This window comes from Camelus dromedarius, chromosome 6 (genome assembly GCF_036321535.1).
Source record: "Camelus dromedarius isolate mCamDro1 chromosome 6, mCamDro1.pat, whole genome shotgun sequence".
Lineage (NCBI taxonomy): Eukaryota > Metazoa > Chordata > Mammalia > Artiodactyla > Camelidae > Camelus > Camelus dromedarius.
The window spans coordinates 22,372,650-22,388,188 of NC_087441.1; the positions used below are offsets into that span (position 1 = coordinate 22,372,650).

The 15,539-nt window shown below is 37.1% G+C and overlaps 1 non-coding gene across 1 annotated transcript; it reads left to right on the top strand.

Annotated features, from left to right (window-relative positions):
• The first annotated feature begins 15,111 nt into the window (after nt 1-15,111).
• TRNAV-CAC (transfer RNA valine (anticodon CAC)) lies at nt 15,112-15,185 on the top strand. The gene has a single exon. It is a non-coding gene; the product is annotated as a tRNA-Val (tRNA).
• Nucleotides 15,186-15,539: the final 354 nt, after the last annotated feature.

The following is a 15,539-nucleotide window of genomic DNA, read 5'->3' on the forward strand; positions in this document are numbered from 1 at the left end:
TTCCCATGCTTCATTTTATTTCCCTCATCAAGTGGAAATACAAATGACTTACAGAATCATGCAGCTTACAGTTCAGGTTTTTTTATTTTTTAAGAAAAAAATTTATGTTTTTTAACATAAGGTAAAATATTTATATATATTTATATATATTATATATAATTAAATGTCAAATTATTTGTCTCTGTGTGTTTGCATTTGAGGGAAATTGTGGTTATAAGCAGGTATAAAAATGAACACCGCCAAGAGAATGAGGAACTAACTGTTGCAGTTAGTACATTGTTTCGGTCTCTGACCACAGAGGCAGAGGCTGGCAACAAATTTGATTTACAAAGTAAACATAATTTTTACAGTTGGGTTCAGCCTGTTGTTTTCTTAAAGGAAATATATTTTAGTTTGCCCTGTGAAAAACACAAATTAGCACTTTTCAGAACATTAGAAATCAAACACAGTATCATAAAAGCATGGGGAAAAAAGGAACTAATTTTATCTTCCAGTCACAGATGATGTTCAGAATCAAAGTGACATGTGACCAACATTCAGATAGCAAATGTGTGGGGCTCTTCTCTTATCCACATATTTATGTAGATCTGTTTCTTTATGTCAGCAGAAGACAACACTCCAGCCATGGTTCATCTATGTGATGAGAATATTAATATTCCAGAATATTCTCTGAGTCATCTGATCAAGAACAACAGTCTCTTAATATTTCCTGACTCTGGAAAGTACTGGCATACTTTTTAACTGAACTCAGAAATTTTTTTCAAAGGAAGCCCTAATCTTTAAAAAAAAAAAAAAAGTTTTACATTCAAGTTAAAGTACTTTTAATAGAAATTTTCTTTCTAGAAATAATCATCAGAGGTGGGGAAATTTCTCCTTTTCCCTCTTAGTACTTTTGGCTGGCAATTAAAATGACGTAAGGCAGATTGACATGAGAAAATCAAATTTATTACATGTGCACAGAGAATCCACATAAGTATGAAGAATTCCAAAGGCAGCAAGGCAAGGTGAGGTATATGTGTGTGTGTATATACAAATATATATATATATACTCTAGAGTAAGGAGAAGGAGGTAAGGGTCTGAGGCTTCAAGGCGAAGTACAATAATTCACAGGAAGATAAAAAGATTTAGTGTTTGGTAAACAAATGTTTGCTGGGCCATCCAAAGACAATAGGATACAGAGAGGACTTGGATCAAATGGGCCCTGCTAAGTTCCTCCTTAACCACCACAACTAATACTTTACTATAGTTACCTATGGTCATAGCTCCTTCCTGGGACAGGTCTCCTATCTTACATTCTTTCAGGCAGTCAGGAGCAAGTTCAAAGGTTCTTTCCGAATCTTTTGGGCCTTGCTTGTTTTCAGCTCGAAATAATCTGCATTCCAGAGTGGCACATCCTGGGGTGGCCTTTTCTGAGCACCATCACTGTAATACACAAATTCTGTAACTGGAGTCCTCAACTAGTCACAGTACAAAATAAAAATGCACTGAATACACTCCTCAAAACACAGGTTACTCTCTGTCCCTTGAGCTTGGAAGGAAGCTGAAGGCCAAGCTACTGAAAACTTTGGGCCAGAGTTTCCAAAACCCAAAGTAAATGTCAAGCATTAAGGCTGCATGTTTAACACTTGGTGCTAGATAAGGCAATCAAAGATGGGGGTTATAAATCAGTGTCGGTGTCCTAGAGCACTTTGCAAGGTTAAAAGTGGAGTTGTAAGAGTTAAAAGAACAGTAACCTGAATAGAAACCATTTGTATGGAGATGACAGTGGAGGAGGGATTCCATTCATCTTCTATATTCCAGGGGACATGTTTTGGTTGATGGGACCCTTTCCAAACCCTAAAGGCAGGAAACTGGACATGGGGTGGGCACTGCCCAGAGCAATCCGTGCAGTCCCCTGTTGAAAACCAGACCTGGACCAGTTTTGAGAATCTGAGGCTGAATGAGTCAGAAGTGGGGGATGGGAGCAGACTGAAAGGAAGCCCTGAGGCAGACTAAGGCCCCTGCAAACTGAAGAGGAAACAGAAATTATGAGTAAGCAGCGGAAGCTGGTAAGCAAGCCTGGAGAGGAAAACTGAGCACAAGTGCAGAGAGACGATGGTAAGAGACAAACAACGTGCCTCATGATTCCGGGTGACTTTCCTGTTCAGCCCCAGCTCAAGTGTACATGTGTCCTTATTATTATATAAGTAGGTATAAAAGTAAACACTTTTTCTCAGAATCACTTTAATAATTTCTAAAGCTTCCTTGCAAACAAAGATGCTCTAGTCACACACTGATCCAAATCCCTACTTCACCTTGTGCTGACCACCATGGTCAACACCGTGAAAATCATTTTCTGTGTCTCTAAGTGAAGGAAAATCATAATCACTGACCAAAATGAAGCTTCTGATAGAAAATTATTCCTGATCTCTCACAGAAATCCTGGCTTAGTATTTGAAAATAAGGAAAGGTCCAGAGGAGATAAAGGGAATTAGGGAAACAAACAAACCAAAAAATGATTGCCCCTAGAGTCTCTGTCCTGGGACACTCACTGTTCAATGAGCAAATATTCATGGAGGATTCAGCAAGAAAAAACCTGCCAAAACTTCCTGCCCCCATGAAGCACACAGACTAGAGGAGAAGATGTAGAAAAAAACTAAGCAAGTAAGTAAAATATACATTATGTTAGGTGAGTTCTAAAGAGTAAACCAAAGCAAACAATGGAGATAAAGAGCTGGGCGTACAGAGGAGCAGATATTAATAAACAGAAGTATATACAGAAAAAGTTAAGATAATCCGTAATCCCACCAGCCGTAAAGAAATGACTACTAGTTGCAGAGTGGCAATATTTCCTTACATTTTTTCCTCTGTGTGTGTATATATACACACAAGCATGCACACATACACAAATTTCATTTTACAAGGACAATTTTTAACTCACCTTTCCCCATGACTTTATATTATGAGCTTGTCTGCATGTCATTAAATATCCTAATTCATAAATGTGTAACAATTCTATTTTTATCTTGTGGGTATTTCAGTTGCTTTCCATTTTTAGTATCATAAATCCACAACAAATATTCTTTTGTGTGTACATATCTGCATCCTCTGATTATTTACTCAGGATAAATTATTAAAAGTAAAAATATTAAATATTGGGGAATGAATATCTGTAAAGCCTTTGCTACATTTTGCCTTATTGACCTCCAGAAACCTTGATTAATTTTTCCTTAATGCATCAGGAATGCATTATTAATAAATTTTCATGGGTAACATTTTATGAAGGGAACCATACTCCATTTAAACCTTTTTCCACTCTATAGAAAGAGCAAAGTAGAAAAAGAGTCTATCTACATAGCTCATAGAGTATGTATAGCTTTGGGCCACTATCTGCAGAGCATCTCCCTTCATTTCCCATTCTTACTTGGAGTGCTTCTGCGCTACCCTGTCTTGAATCCACTAATGGACTCTGGAGTAGGAGGCAGATACCCTATCATCAGTTCACAGGTTTACAGACTAAGAAGAGCTACACTTGGACTTGATATAGAGACCCTTGTGAACCATCCCCCAATAAACAGACAGTCCTACACCACCCAGAAATACTGGAGTCTGATACCATGACCGGTGGGATTTGGGGATGTTACCCACAGAGAGGAGCTGGCTATGTCTGACATGCAGGAAGGAAACTAGCCTGACTTTAATTAGCAGAGAGGGGGAAATACGGTGATCATTTACGCCCATGTTGGATTTGTACTTCCCCTGGAAGTTAGGCTCATGTGACTGGCTTTGGCCAAGGAAATGTGGGTAGAAGCGATATTCCTTCACTGTTTACAGTTACCCAGAGAATCAAACTCCTGTCTTCCTTTTTAGAAACTGGTGCCTTCCAAGACCTGCCACCTTTGTCCCCCATCTCTGCCTGTTTCATAGCATATTCTTCACCTCCCTCAGTAATTATTCCTGTTTATTCTCAGTCCTACTCACTCAAGGTAGTGCTTTCCCCTTTTGAAAGTGAATATTGATGGCAATTTCCACAACTGGCCCTCTTCACGCTACACATTCTTCCCTATAAACTCAATAATTCATCAAGGATTCCTATGAAGATTTTGCTGATCTCAACTGCTTTTGACCATACTTCCATATAATACAGAGTTTGCAGGATTTCTCTGTCTCTTGGAGATTCAATTTCCTTGCTGAATGTGTAGCTATAACACGTTTTTCAATTATTATTTTAAAGATTGCTACACAATAAAACTGAACTTGGGGGGTATGTAAAATTCCAATGTGTAAAATTCTATATTCCACAAATGTTAACACATATTTGTGTAACCACCACCACAATCAATATACAGAACAGTTCCATCACCCTAAAAATCTCTCTGTGTTCTCTTTTTATAATCATATCCCCCTACCTTTAACTTCTAGTGTGTTCTCTATCACTAGTTTTGTCACTTAGAGACTATCATATCATCGGAATAATATATGTAAACTTTTGAGACTGAATTCTTTCATGCAGCATAACACCTCTGATACTCATCTAAGTTGCTGCATGTTTAACAGTTGGTTCCTTTTTATTGCTGAGTAGTATTCCATTATACAGATGTACCAAAAGTTGTTTATCCGCTTATCACTGAAAGACAGTTGAGTCATTTCCAGTATTTGCCATTATGAAGAATTTTATAAACATTCATATTCAGGTTTTCATTTTGAATGAGTTGAATTTTGTAAAATATTTTTTTCTGTATAAATTGATACAATCATGTTTTTTTTTTCTTTAGCTGTTAATATTGTGGATTACACTGATTGGTTTTCAAATATTGAACCATGCTTGCATCCCCAGGCCTCATTGGTTGTGATGTATTATCCTTTTTGTGTGTTAATGCATTCAACTTGCTAATATTTTTTGGAGAATTTCTGTATCTATATTCACGTGGGATATTGGTCTGTAGTTTTCTTCTTCTTCTTTTTTGGGTACTAATTTTGATGTTGATTTCAGGGTAATGAGGATGATCTCATAAAATGCATTGGAGGGTATACTCTCCTTGATTTTCTGGAAGAGATTATGTAGTATTCATTCTATTCCTTTAAATATTCATTGGAATTTGCCAGCAAAATGATCTGAGAATTCAGACTCCTTTTTCTGAAGGTTTCAAACTTCAAATTCAGCATCTTTAATAGTTAAGGAAAGGTTCAGGTTACCTGTTTTATATTGGGTGAGTTTTGGCAGTTTTTGAATCTCAAAGAATTCATTCATTTCATCTAATTGTTAAATTCATGTGCATAGAGCTTTTTTGTAGCGTCCCCTTTTTATCATTTTAATATCTGCAGACTAGGTAGTGACATTTCTACTTACAGTTTAAAACCATGATGGTAAGATGTAGGGTGTTTTTGCACTTCCGTTATTGCCCTATATGATTTTCAGAAGTAGAAACATTTGGAACTAGGCTTCTTTTGCATTCTTCCTAAAACTGAAACGTGAGAAAAAACTTTCCTCAGATTTTCAGTGCCTTATCTCCAACCCAGGTCCAAGGATTTGGGTTTTAGGTGACAGAGCAAGTTATGGAAGCAAACTGAGTTCACTGGAAACAACTCCAGGACTGAAACTGGCAGGTCATAAAAAGTTAGCAATAATGAGATTGTCTCTTTCATTGTGCAAACATTCTTTATGGTTTCCAGAAATTATTTGGGAGTTGAATCCTAAAGGAAGAGTTCATAAATATGAAATATCACATTAGGTTTTAGCAATTTTAAGAAAATTTAAGACAAAAGATGTAAAGCACTATACTTAATAACCACCACAAATTATATATACTTCAGTTCTCAATTACAGCCATAAACAAAATATTTATAAAATAGAATAAATGTATTTTTAACTGATAATCTTTTGGCTTTTTACTCACCCAGTTGCCATTTTAGTACATTATGTTTTGCTGAGTCCTCCTAAATTTGCCCATCATTTCCTGATATGATTGTTTGTCAAATTCTACAAATTTTAAAAAATTGGCCCACGTTGTTATTCATTAGTTAATGTGAATACTCTTCCAACAGATGTATTTGTTCTCATTCCTTTAAAAAGGGAGACAAAGTTTTTAAAAAGTAACCTAATAAATTATGAACAAAGCTGCACTTTCATAAACCATCCCCAAAAAGTTAACTACCTTTTTGGAATTCATCAGCTAAGTCTGTTCATTTATGTAAATTAGTATTTGAAGGTATCTCTACATTAGTCAGTTTTAATGTGAGTTTACTGGCAACAAATACTATCAGATTTTGCTTGAAAAAATGTCTATTAAACGTTCATTCCTGAAGGATATTTTCACTGCTTATAGAATTCTGAGTTGGCAGTTCTTTCTCATAGTATGTTAAAAATATTCCATTGTCATCCAGCTTTCATCATTTTGATTGTTTCTCCTTAGAGGTGATGTGTTTTATGCTCTGGATGCTTTTACAGTTTTCTCTGACTTTAATTTTAAGCAGTGTCTAGGTATGCTTGGGTTTTTAGAAATTCTTGAATCTTTGGGTTGCTGTCTTGCATCAGTTTTGGAAAATTCTCAGATAATATTTCTTCAACTATTGCTTATCCCCCATTCCCTCCCTCTCCTCCTTCTGGGCTCCAATTACACATACACAAGAACTTCTCTCGCCATTTGCCATATATACTTCATTCTCTTTTGTACTTTTCGTCTTTTTTATATCATACTTTCTACTTAGCAGTTCAGTAATACTCTGCTCTGTCTAATCTGCTGTTAAACTCATTGGATGAAATCTTTTGATGGTTGTGTTTATCAACTCTTGAATTTCTATGGACCATGTTTATAGATTCCAGTCCTTTGGCAAAATTCTTTTTATTTTATTAAATCCATTCATCACAATCATGTAAAAGCATATGTCTAATAACTCCAATACATAAATTACCCTAAGGTCTGTTTTTAATATTTTTGCTTTTGTTTTTGGCCATTTTGTCCTGTCTTGTGGGATACCTCATAATTTTTTTATTGAATGCTAGGCATTCTGTATGATGAATTATAAGGGCTCTGGATGACATATTTCTTTAGAGAGGTTGTTGGGTTTTTATTGTCATTGTTGCTATTTGTCTTGTTTTTTTGTTTTTCTGCAGACAGAGGAGATACAGATCACTTTGATCCAATCAGAGACAACATGATTAAAATCCAACAGCTCTTTGGAAATATCTGAATCCAGTTTTTCTATTTCTCAAACACTATGAAACTGCCTAAAATCCTAGTTAGCAACTTGGCTTTCCATTTTCTGCTTTGGGGCATATATTCTCACTCTGTGCAGCATATCAAATACCTTTATGGGGAAAAGAATTACAGAATATTAAGCTTACTTATCTGCAATTCCCTTTACTCCAGGATCTTGACCCCTCACATCTTAGCTACTTTGATCATACTGAACTCCAAATTTTGACTACCAACTTTGTGAGCCTACCAAAAGTTCTAAGACTTTTCTTTCTACTTATCTTCACACCTGTGCTACTTACTTATTAGAAAATGGCTTCAGAGGATAATTAATAAAGAACATCATGTTGTACATCAATGTATTGCCCTTATTTCCAGGGTTTTATCCTGTTACTCCAACAGGTTGTTAGTTGTTCTCTGATGTGTCCAAATGATGTGGTTTTTTTAAAACAAATTTTACTTTTTTAAATTGTTCTTGTCAAGGGAAGAGAGTTGATCTGATATAAACTACTTTGGAAATAAAATAAGAGATTTAAAAAATAGAAAAAAACAAAACCAAGAGCTGGTTTTTTGAAAGAGTAAACACAATTAACAAACCTCTGGCCAGGCTTACCAAGAAGAAAAAAGAGAGAATACAAATAAACAAAATAAGAAAGGAAAATGGAGAAATTAAAACCAATACCACAGAGATTCAAAGAAACCATAAGAGAATACTATGAACAACTATAGGGAAATAAATTGGACAACCTATAAGAAATGGACAAGTTTCTGGAAACATACAGAACACCAAGACTGAATCAAGAAGAAAAGCACACTGATCACTAGAAATGAAATAGAATAAGCAATTAAAAAAAAACAAAAAACAAAAAAAAAAACCTCCCTGCAAACAGAAGTCCAGAACCAGATGGCTTTACTGGGGAATTATACCAGACATACAAAGAAGAACTCATACCAGTCCTTCTCAAACCCTTCCAAAAGACTGAAAAGGAGGGAATACTCCCAAACTCATTCTATGAATACACCATCACCCTGATACCAAAACCAGATAAAGACACTACCAAAAAAGAAAATTACAGGCCAATATCACTAATGAACATAGATTTAAAAATTCTCAACAAAATATTAGCAAACAGAATCTAATAGCACACAAAAAACGTACGCCATGATCAAGTTGGATTCATCCCAGGGACACAAGGATGGTTCAACATATACAAATGAATCAATGTGATACACCACATCAACAAAAGAAAGGCCAAAGCCACATGATCATCTCAATATATGCAGAAAAAGCATTTGATAAAATTCAACACCCATTTATGACAAAAACTTTTACCTAAGTGGGTATAGAGGGAACATATCTCAACATAATAAAAGCTATTTATGACAAACCTACAGCCAGCATAGTACTCAATGGTGAAAAACTGAAAGCCTCCCCACAAAAATCTAGAACAAGACAAGGATGTCCACTCTCACCACTTCTATTCAATATAGTCTTGGAAGACCTAGCCACAGCAATCAGGCAAGAAAAAGAAATAAAAAGGATACAAACTGGAAGGGAAGAGGTAAAATTATCAATATATGTGGATGACATGATACTATATGTAGAAAACCCTAAAAGCTCTACACAAAAGCTACTAGAACTGATAAATGAATTCAGCAAGGTAGCAGGATACAAGATTAACATACAAAAATCAGTTGCATTTCTTTACACTAACAAAGAATTAGCAGGAAAAGAAAGTAAAGAAACAATCTCTTTTATTTTTTAAAACAATAAAATACTTAGGAATAAATCTGACCAAGGAGGTGAAAGAATTATACATGCAGAACTACAAAACACTGATTAAGGAAATTAAAGATGACTTAAAGAAATGGAAAGATATCCCACACTCTTGGATTGGAAGAATCAATATTGTTAAAATGGTCATACTGCCCAAGGCAACCTTCAGATTTAATGCAATCCCTATCAAATTACCCAGGACATTTTTCACAGAACTAGAACAATCTTAAAATTTATATGGAGTCATAAAAGATCCAGAATTGCCAAAGCAATATTGAAGAAAAGAAGGAAGCTAGAGTAATAACCCTCCCAGACTTCAAACAATACTATAGAGCTACAGTAATAAAACAGTGTGGTATTGGCATAAAAAGACATATGGATCAATGGACCAGAACAGAGAGCCCAGAAATAAACTGACAGACCTATGGTCAATTAATCTTTGACAAAGGAGACAAGAATATACAAGGAGAAAAAACAAGTCTCTTCAGCAAGTGGTGTGGGAAAACTGGATAGCTGCATGTAAATCAATGAAGTTAGAACACTCCCTCACACCATACCCAAAAATAAACTCAAAATGGCTTAAAGACTTAAATATAAGGCAAGACATGATAAATATCCTAGAAGAAAACATAGGCAAAACATTCTCTGACAGAAATCTTAGCAATGTTCTCCTAGGGCAGTTACCCAGTTAACAGAAATAAGAGCAAAAATAAACAAATGGGACCTAATTAAATTTACAAGGCTTTGCATAGCAAAGGAAAGCATAGGTGAAACAAAACAACAACCCACAGAATGGGAGAAAATATTTGCAAATGATGTGACTGACAAAGACTTTGTTTCCAGAATATATAAACAGCTCATACAACTTAAAAAGAAAAAAACAAACAGCCCAATCCAAAACTGGGCAGAAGACCTAAACAAGCAATTCTCCAATGAAGACATATAAATGGCCAAGAGGCACATGAAAAAATGCTCAATATCACTAATTATCAGACAAATGCAAATCAAAACTACAGTGAAGTATCACTTCACACCAGTCAGAATGGCCATCATTCAAAAGTCCATAAACGATAAATGCTGAAGAGGGTATAGAGAAAAGGGAACACTCCTATACTGCCAGTGGGACTGTAGTTTAGTGCAGCCATTATGGAAAACAGTATGGAGATTCCTCAAAAGACTGAAAAAAAGACCATATGATCCAGCAATTCCACTTCTGGGTATATATCCAGAGAGAATGTTAATTCAAAAAGATACATGCACCCCAATGTTCATAGCAGCACTGTATACAATAGCCCAGACATGGAAGCAACCTAAATGTCCATCAACAGATGACTGGATAAAGAAGTTGTGATATATTTATACTAATGGAATACTACTCATCCATAAAAAAGAATAAAATAATGTCATGTGCAGCATCATGGATGGACCTAGATTTCTTCATTGTAAGTGAAGTAAGTCAGAAAGAGAAAGAAAAATACCATATGATATCATGCATACGTGGAATCTAAAAAAGGGGGGGGGAAGGACACTATGAACTCATCTACAAAACAGAAACAGACTAGCAGACATAGTAAACAATCTTATGGTTACTGGGGAAAGGGGGTGAGAAGGGATAAATTTGAGAGTTTGAGATTTGTAAATGTCAGCCACTATACACAAAAACAGATTTTAAAAATTTCTTCTGTATAGCGCAGGGAAGATATTCAATATCTTATAATAACCTTTAATGAAAATGAAATGAAAATGAATACATGTATGTATATGTATGACTGGAATATTGTGCTGTACATCAGAAACTGACACATTATAACTGACTGTACTTCAATAATAATTTTAAAATAAATAAATAAATAAACTACTTTTGCCATAGATAGAAGAGACAATTTTCTAACAAGATTTTTACATTCTTCTCTATATATTCTTATTAAACGTATATTCCCCCTGTCATTTTTCACTTATTATTTCAGCTAAAAGAGATTTTTTACTATTATCATTAATTATACAATTTAGTTTTCATTTATTCCTTTCCATTTATTTCAGCATATACCATTCATACATTCTATTTCTTTTTAATCTGTAAACTTAATCTCATAATCCAAATTCTCTGTATATTTTCTGTATCTAAAATAGTATCCATTGTAATGCTCTTGGTTAAATGGCTTATTTCTAAAGTTACAAGAAAGGAATTGTGATTAAAAAAAACTGGCCCACAAATATTCTATTCATATCAGTATAAATTCTTTTTCTTCTGTTTATTTTCATAAGGAATTTCAATCTCCCTTGCCTGAATATCCATCCTTGCTTTTCAGTTTTTTATAGTATATTCTACTTAAAGAGAATCTGAGACTTAAACTTTTCTGGGATGCTATAAATATTCTACTTGTGCGAAATATGTATTCAAATAATTGTTTCTTTATTATTTCATTCATATGAGTGATATTCTCAGTAAGAGGTATGACAAACAAATAATTACATGGATGCAGACTTCATCCAAAGAATGCAAAGTAAAATTGTGAATTTTACTCAAAATTTACTCTCTTTCATGCAGTAATAAGTTTTTTTTAACCACTTAGTATTGCTCCCGATAAAGTTGAAAAGTTTGAAATTCCATTTTGAGAGGAAAAAAATTCTTATAAATGAATTCTGCAGCTGCCTGCCATACAAACGTCTTTAAAAAAAACTTTGGAGTTCTGTTTCTGTTGAAAATTTACCTTCCCAACATGAACTTCCCCATGTCAAACTGCCCTTGGTTGCTTCTGAAAGTAGCACTAATATATACTCCACAGCAGATCTTGCATGTGGATCTTTGGGCCCAAACTCCTGGTCAAGGCACACTTTGCCTTTTTTTTCTCCTGATCCATGTTGTGAGACCACCATGATGCACGAGCAGCTACATTCCACGGACGATGGCCTTTGCCAACACCCAAGTGACCTACGAGACAGACCCTTCCTAATACTCCATGATACAGCTGAGTTCAGACTGCAGCTTTTAACAAAACTATGGTAATTTCTCTGATGCAAGGTACCCAGTGGCAGGGTATCTCATAAACGTTACTAGATGTGGCTATCCTTATAATTTAGTCTCAACTTGCCTTCACGGTTTTTATACGGTGCCCCCAGCCAGCCTGAACACAGTAAGGGTCAGGCTACTCTAACCCTAGGAATGCTCTGCATATAACTGTGTCTAAGATCCCAGATCACTTAAGACAAGTTGAAAAAGAAAAATATTTACCTTTTTTCAAGTCTAAGGTCGTAAGAGTATCTCCTCTTGCTCAATGATGGCTGAAGAAGAAATGTCTCCTTCACAGGAAAGTCTAGTCCTCGATCACAGGAGTGTGATCTTGCCTTGCCATCCCAAAAGAACAATGAGGCTAAAACGTGATAATGCAATGAAAGACATCCCAGCTTCCATCTTCACTCACATAACTTATAGAACACAACCTGTTTAGTCCAGGTGGAGCTGCAGCAAACCCAGTCCTGTTCTTTTTGACAGTTTTTCCTCTAGTTTGAGGTCAAGATTCTGTCTGGATGTCCTTCCTTCCGTTTTCTCCAGCTCAGTGTGTCCCATGCAAAAACAAAACTTAACTACCACAAATTACTTGAGGAAGACCATTTGCGGCTTCCCAAGGTCACGCAAGAGGTCTGTCCGCAGCATACTCTAAATTCATAACCCTGGACACCTGCTAAAACCCACAAAGTCTCCGAGGCACGGCCTGGGCTTGAAAACACTCTGTGTCACCACACATAGAATTTAGCAGCAATGTCCTCGACAGGCAGATCTACAGACCCAGAGACGGCTCAGAGATAAGCTGTGCCTCTATTCCAGAAAGCAGAAAGGCTGGCTACTCTTTTTATTTAAGTTTCTTCAGCTTCGACTGTCCAAAGTTTCAAACAGCAGTAGGGCCATGTCCTCAACCAGTGTTTCCAGTGATACAAGATGCCGGGTAGGCTGAACGAATACAGGACTGGCAAGCTCCTCTGGAGGCTGGAAAACGTGTGTTCTTGCCTTAGCGCTAGATGAACTGTTATTTAAATCGCCGTTCCATCAGTTAATATTTATTAGTACTTAGGTTTCTGACCTTTCAGAGTTGAGCCCCAACAAGGGTCCTCCTGTCTGGTGTCGCTGGAGCTAATGGAACGAGTTTGGTTCTGAAAAGAAGGAAAGCTTTCTTCTTCGGTCAGAGACTGGAGACACGCTAGCACGTTCTAGAAAACGCGCTCTCCGGGGCCGACGGGTGGGCAGGGCCACTTTACAGTGTTCTCGAGAGGGTGGAGCTCTCGCGGGATAGGGTGGGGTTCTCATCAGCAGGGAGGAGGCGGAGCTCTCGCGGGATGGGCGCAGGCGTGTTGCTCCCGCCTCCAGGTCGCAGTGGGGGAGGGGGGCGCGGGGGTCGGAGAAGGGGTCGGAGAGGGGGCCGGAATGGGAGGGGGGGTTTGCTCAGCCTCTCTACACTCGGCCCGCTGCCACCACCTTGAACAGAGGCGTCAGGAGCAGCGGTTCTGCACTAGGAACTGGTCTGAGGTGCAGGTGCAGGGTCTCTGCACACAGCACCCTGCGTGCAAGTGAAAGTAAACTAAGCACAAAGGGAGAGGAAAAGGTTAGATTTTATTTTTATTACCCAGATTCTATCTTTATTTCCTAGGAATTGTTAATGGGCTTTGCTAGTGACACAAACAAAGGTAATAAGGCTTGAGGATGTCTGGTAGTGAAACAGAATGGCATTTTAGTTTCTAGTGCAATGATAATAAAATTTACCCCCAAGAGACACATAAATGTCCCTTTTAATAATTAAAACTCTTCTTCATTAAGTAGCTAGGCGGTCTAAGCTTAGTCTGAAGGCTTTATAATTAGGAGAGACAGAATGGCAATACTTAAACAGCCAGAAATTTACATCTGAAAAATTGAATTGTGGGCATAGAAATGTGTGGTTAGGATGGATACCTTCCGTTTAAGGGGGTATCATTTTGATGAGCATTTCAAAGTCAAGAACCTAATCAGTTCCCTTCAGCTATCTCTCTGGGCCTGGCTGGAGGAACCCATATGCAAGTGCTTCAACCTGAGACACTGAGTATTCTGTTTAAAAACGTTAAACATTGCCCCGATGGGATGTAGCATATCTCTAATGAAGGATGTTTTTACTCCAAATTGATTGTCAGTTTCCCTCATCTGACAAGAAAAAAGGCTGCGTGAGGAAGGCAAAGAGTAAAGTGGAGCACAGCACAGGGGTGCCAGGGGCACACCTGCCCTTCCTCTGCCTGCACCCTCTGCCCTGGGGCTTGGCATGGCCCATTCTGTCTGGTCGTTTGAGTTTCAGCTCAGATGTCTCCTCCACGAAGAAGGACTTCTTAAACCATTCTGTGCGTGGCAGCCTTGAAGATGGCTTCTTATTGTTAAAGTCTTCAAGGAAGGAAAGGAAATTATTTTTAAATGTATCACAAAAGGAAAAAAAATTGACAACAGTTAAAAAATATTCCCCCTCTTTTGTGCAGAGGAAAGTCATTTTTTATCAGAGTCGTTCTTAGAAACGTATGGCTTCAAGCAAAATTTCAGGAAGGAATTCCCATATTGTTTGTGAGGTAAAACACAAAAGCAAACAGAACAAAACAAACATTTATCACTTCCTACCTCCTAAGCATTATAAATGTAACCAAAGAAGCGAGCCAGAACTATAACACCACTTCTGTTTTCAATCTGCTTGCCAGGGCATTTTTGTATTTTCACTCATGCTGTTTAGAAACTTTGAGGAATTAGTAACGAATTCAAATTTACTAAGTGTGTAATTTGGGCAAGAAGCAGTATTGACTGCTTCCTTTGTACAAGGCAACAGAGTAAGCACCTTTCTGGAGGGAGTTAGTGAAGAGAAACAGACCCCTAAAATGCTTATAATACAACTGGAAGGGAACAAGGAGGAAACGAAGGAGGAAAAGAAATCACCATTTAATGTGCATCTGCAAAGCCCTGTGATGTGTACTTTGTGTATTGTACTGTTCTAAGGTCTTGCTGCGAACAATAAAAACTGATTCTGGCATGTTTAAACAAAAAAGAAATTTACAGCTAGCCTACTAAATCTAAGAAATATGGGAACCAGGTCTGAGAAATGATAAGAAATCAAGGAAATCTAAGCAGAGGAAACTGAGCTCAGAAATACTCTGGTGGGGAGGGTATATAGTTCAGTGGTAGAGCACATGCTTCACATGCGTGAGGTCCTGGGTTCAATCCCCAGTACCTTCTCTAAAAATAAGTAGAAATAACAAACCTAATTAGCTCCCCTCTAGAAAAAAAAAAAAAAAGAAGAAGAAAAAGAAAGAAAGAAATACTCTGATTAAGTTTATGCCTCTAAGACCCCTTACAGCATTACTGAGACTACTGGAAACTCTCCACCCCACTGGGCACTTCCCCAGAAAATAATCTTTGTTCCCTGCATCACTGCATCACTCCTCAGATTCAAAGTTCCTGTTGGGAGTGTGTTTGGACAAGTTTGGGTCATGTGCTCACTCCTAGCTGTCGAGTAGGAAATGGTCCCTTTTACCTTACCAGGGTTTGGCAGAACTCTGCCCCCTACCAACAATGAGTTATTGGTGAATG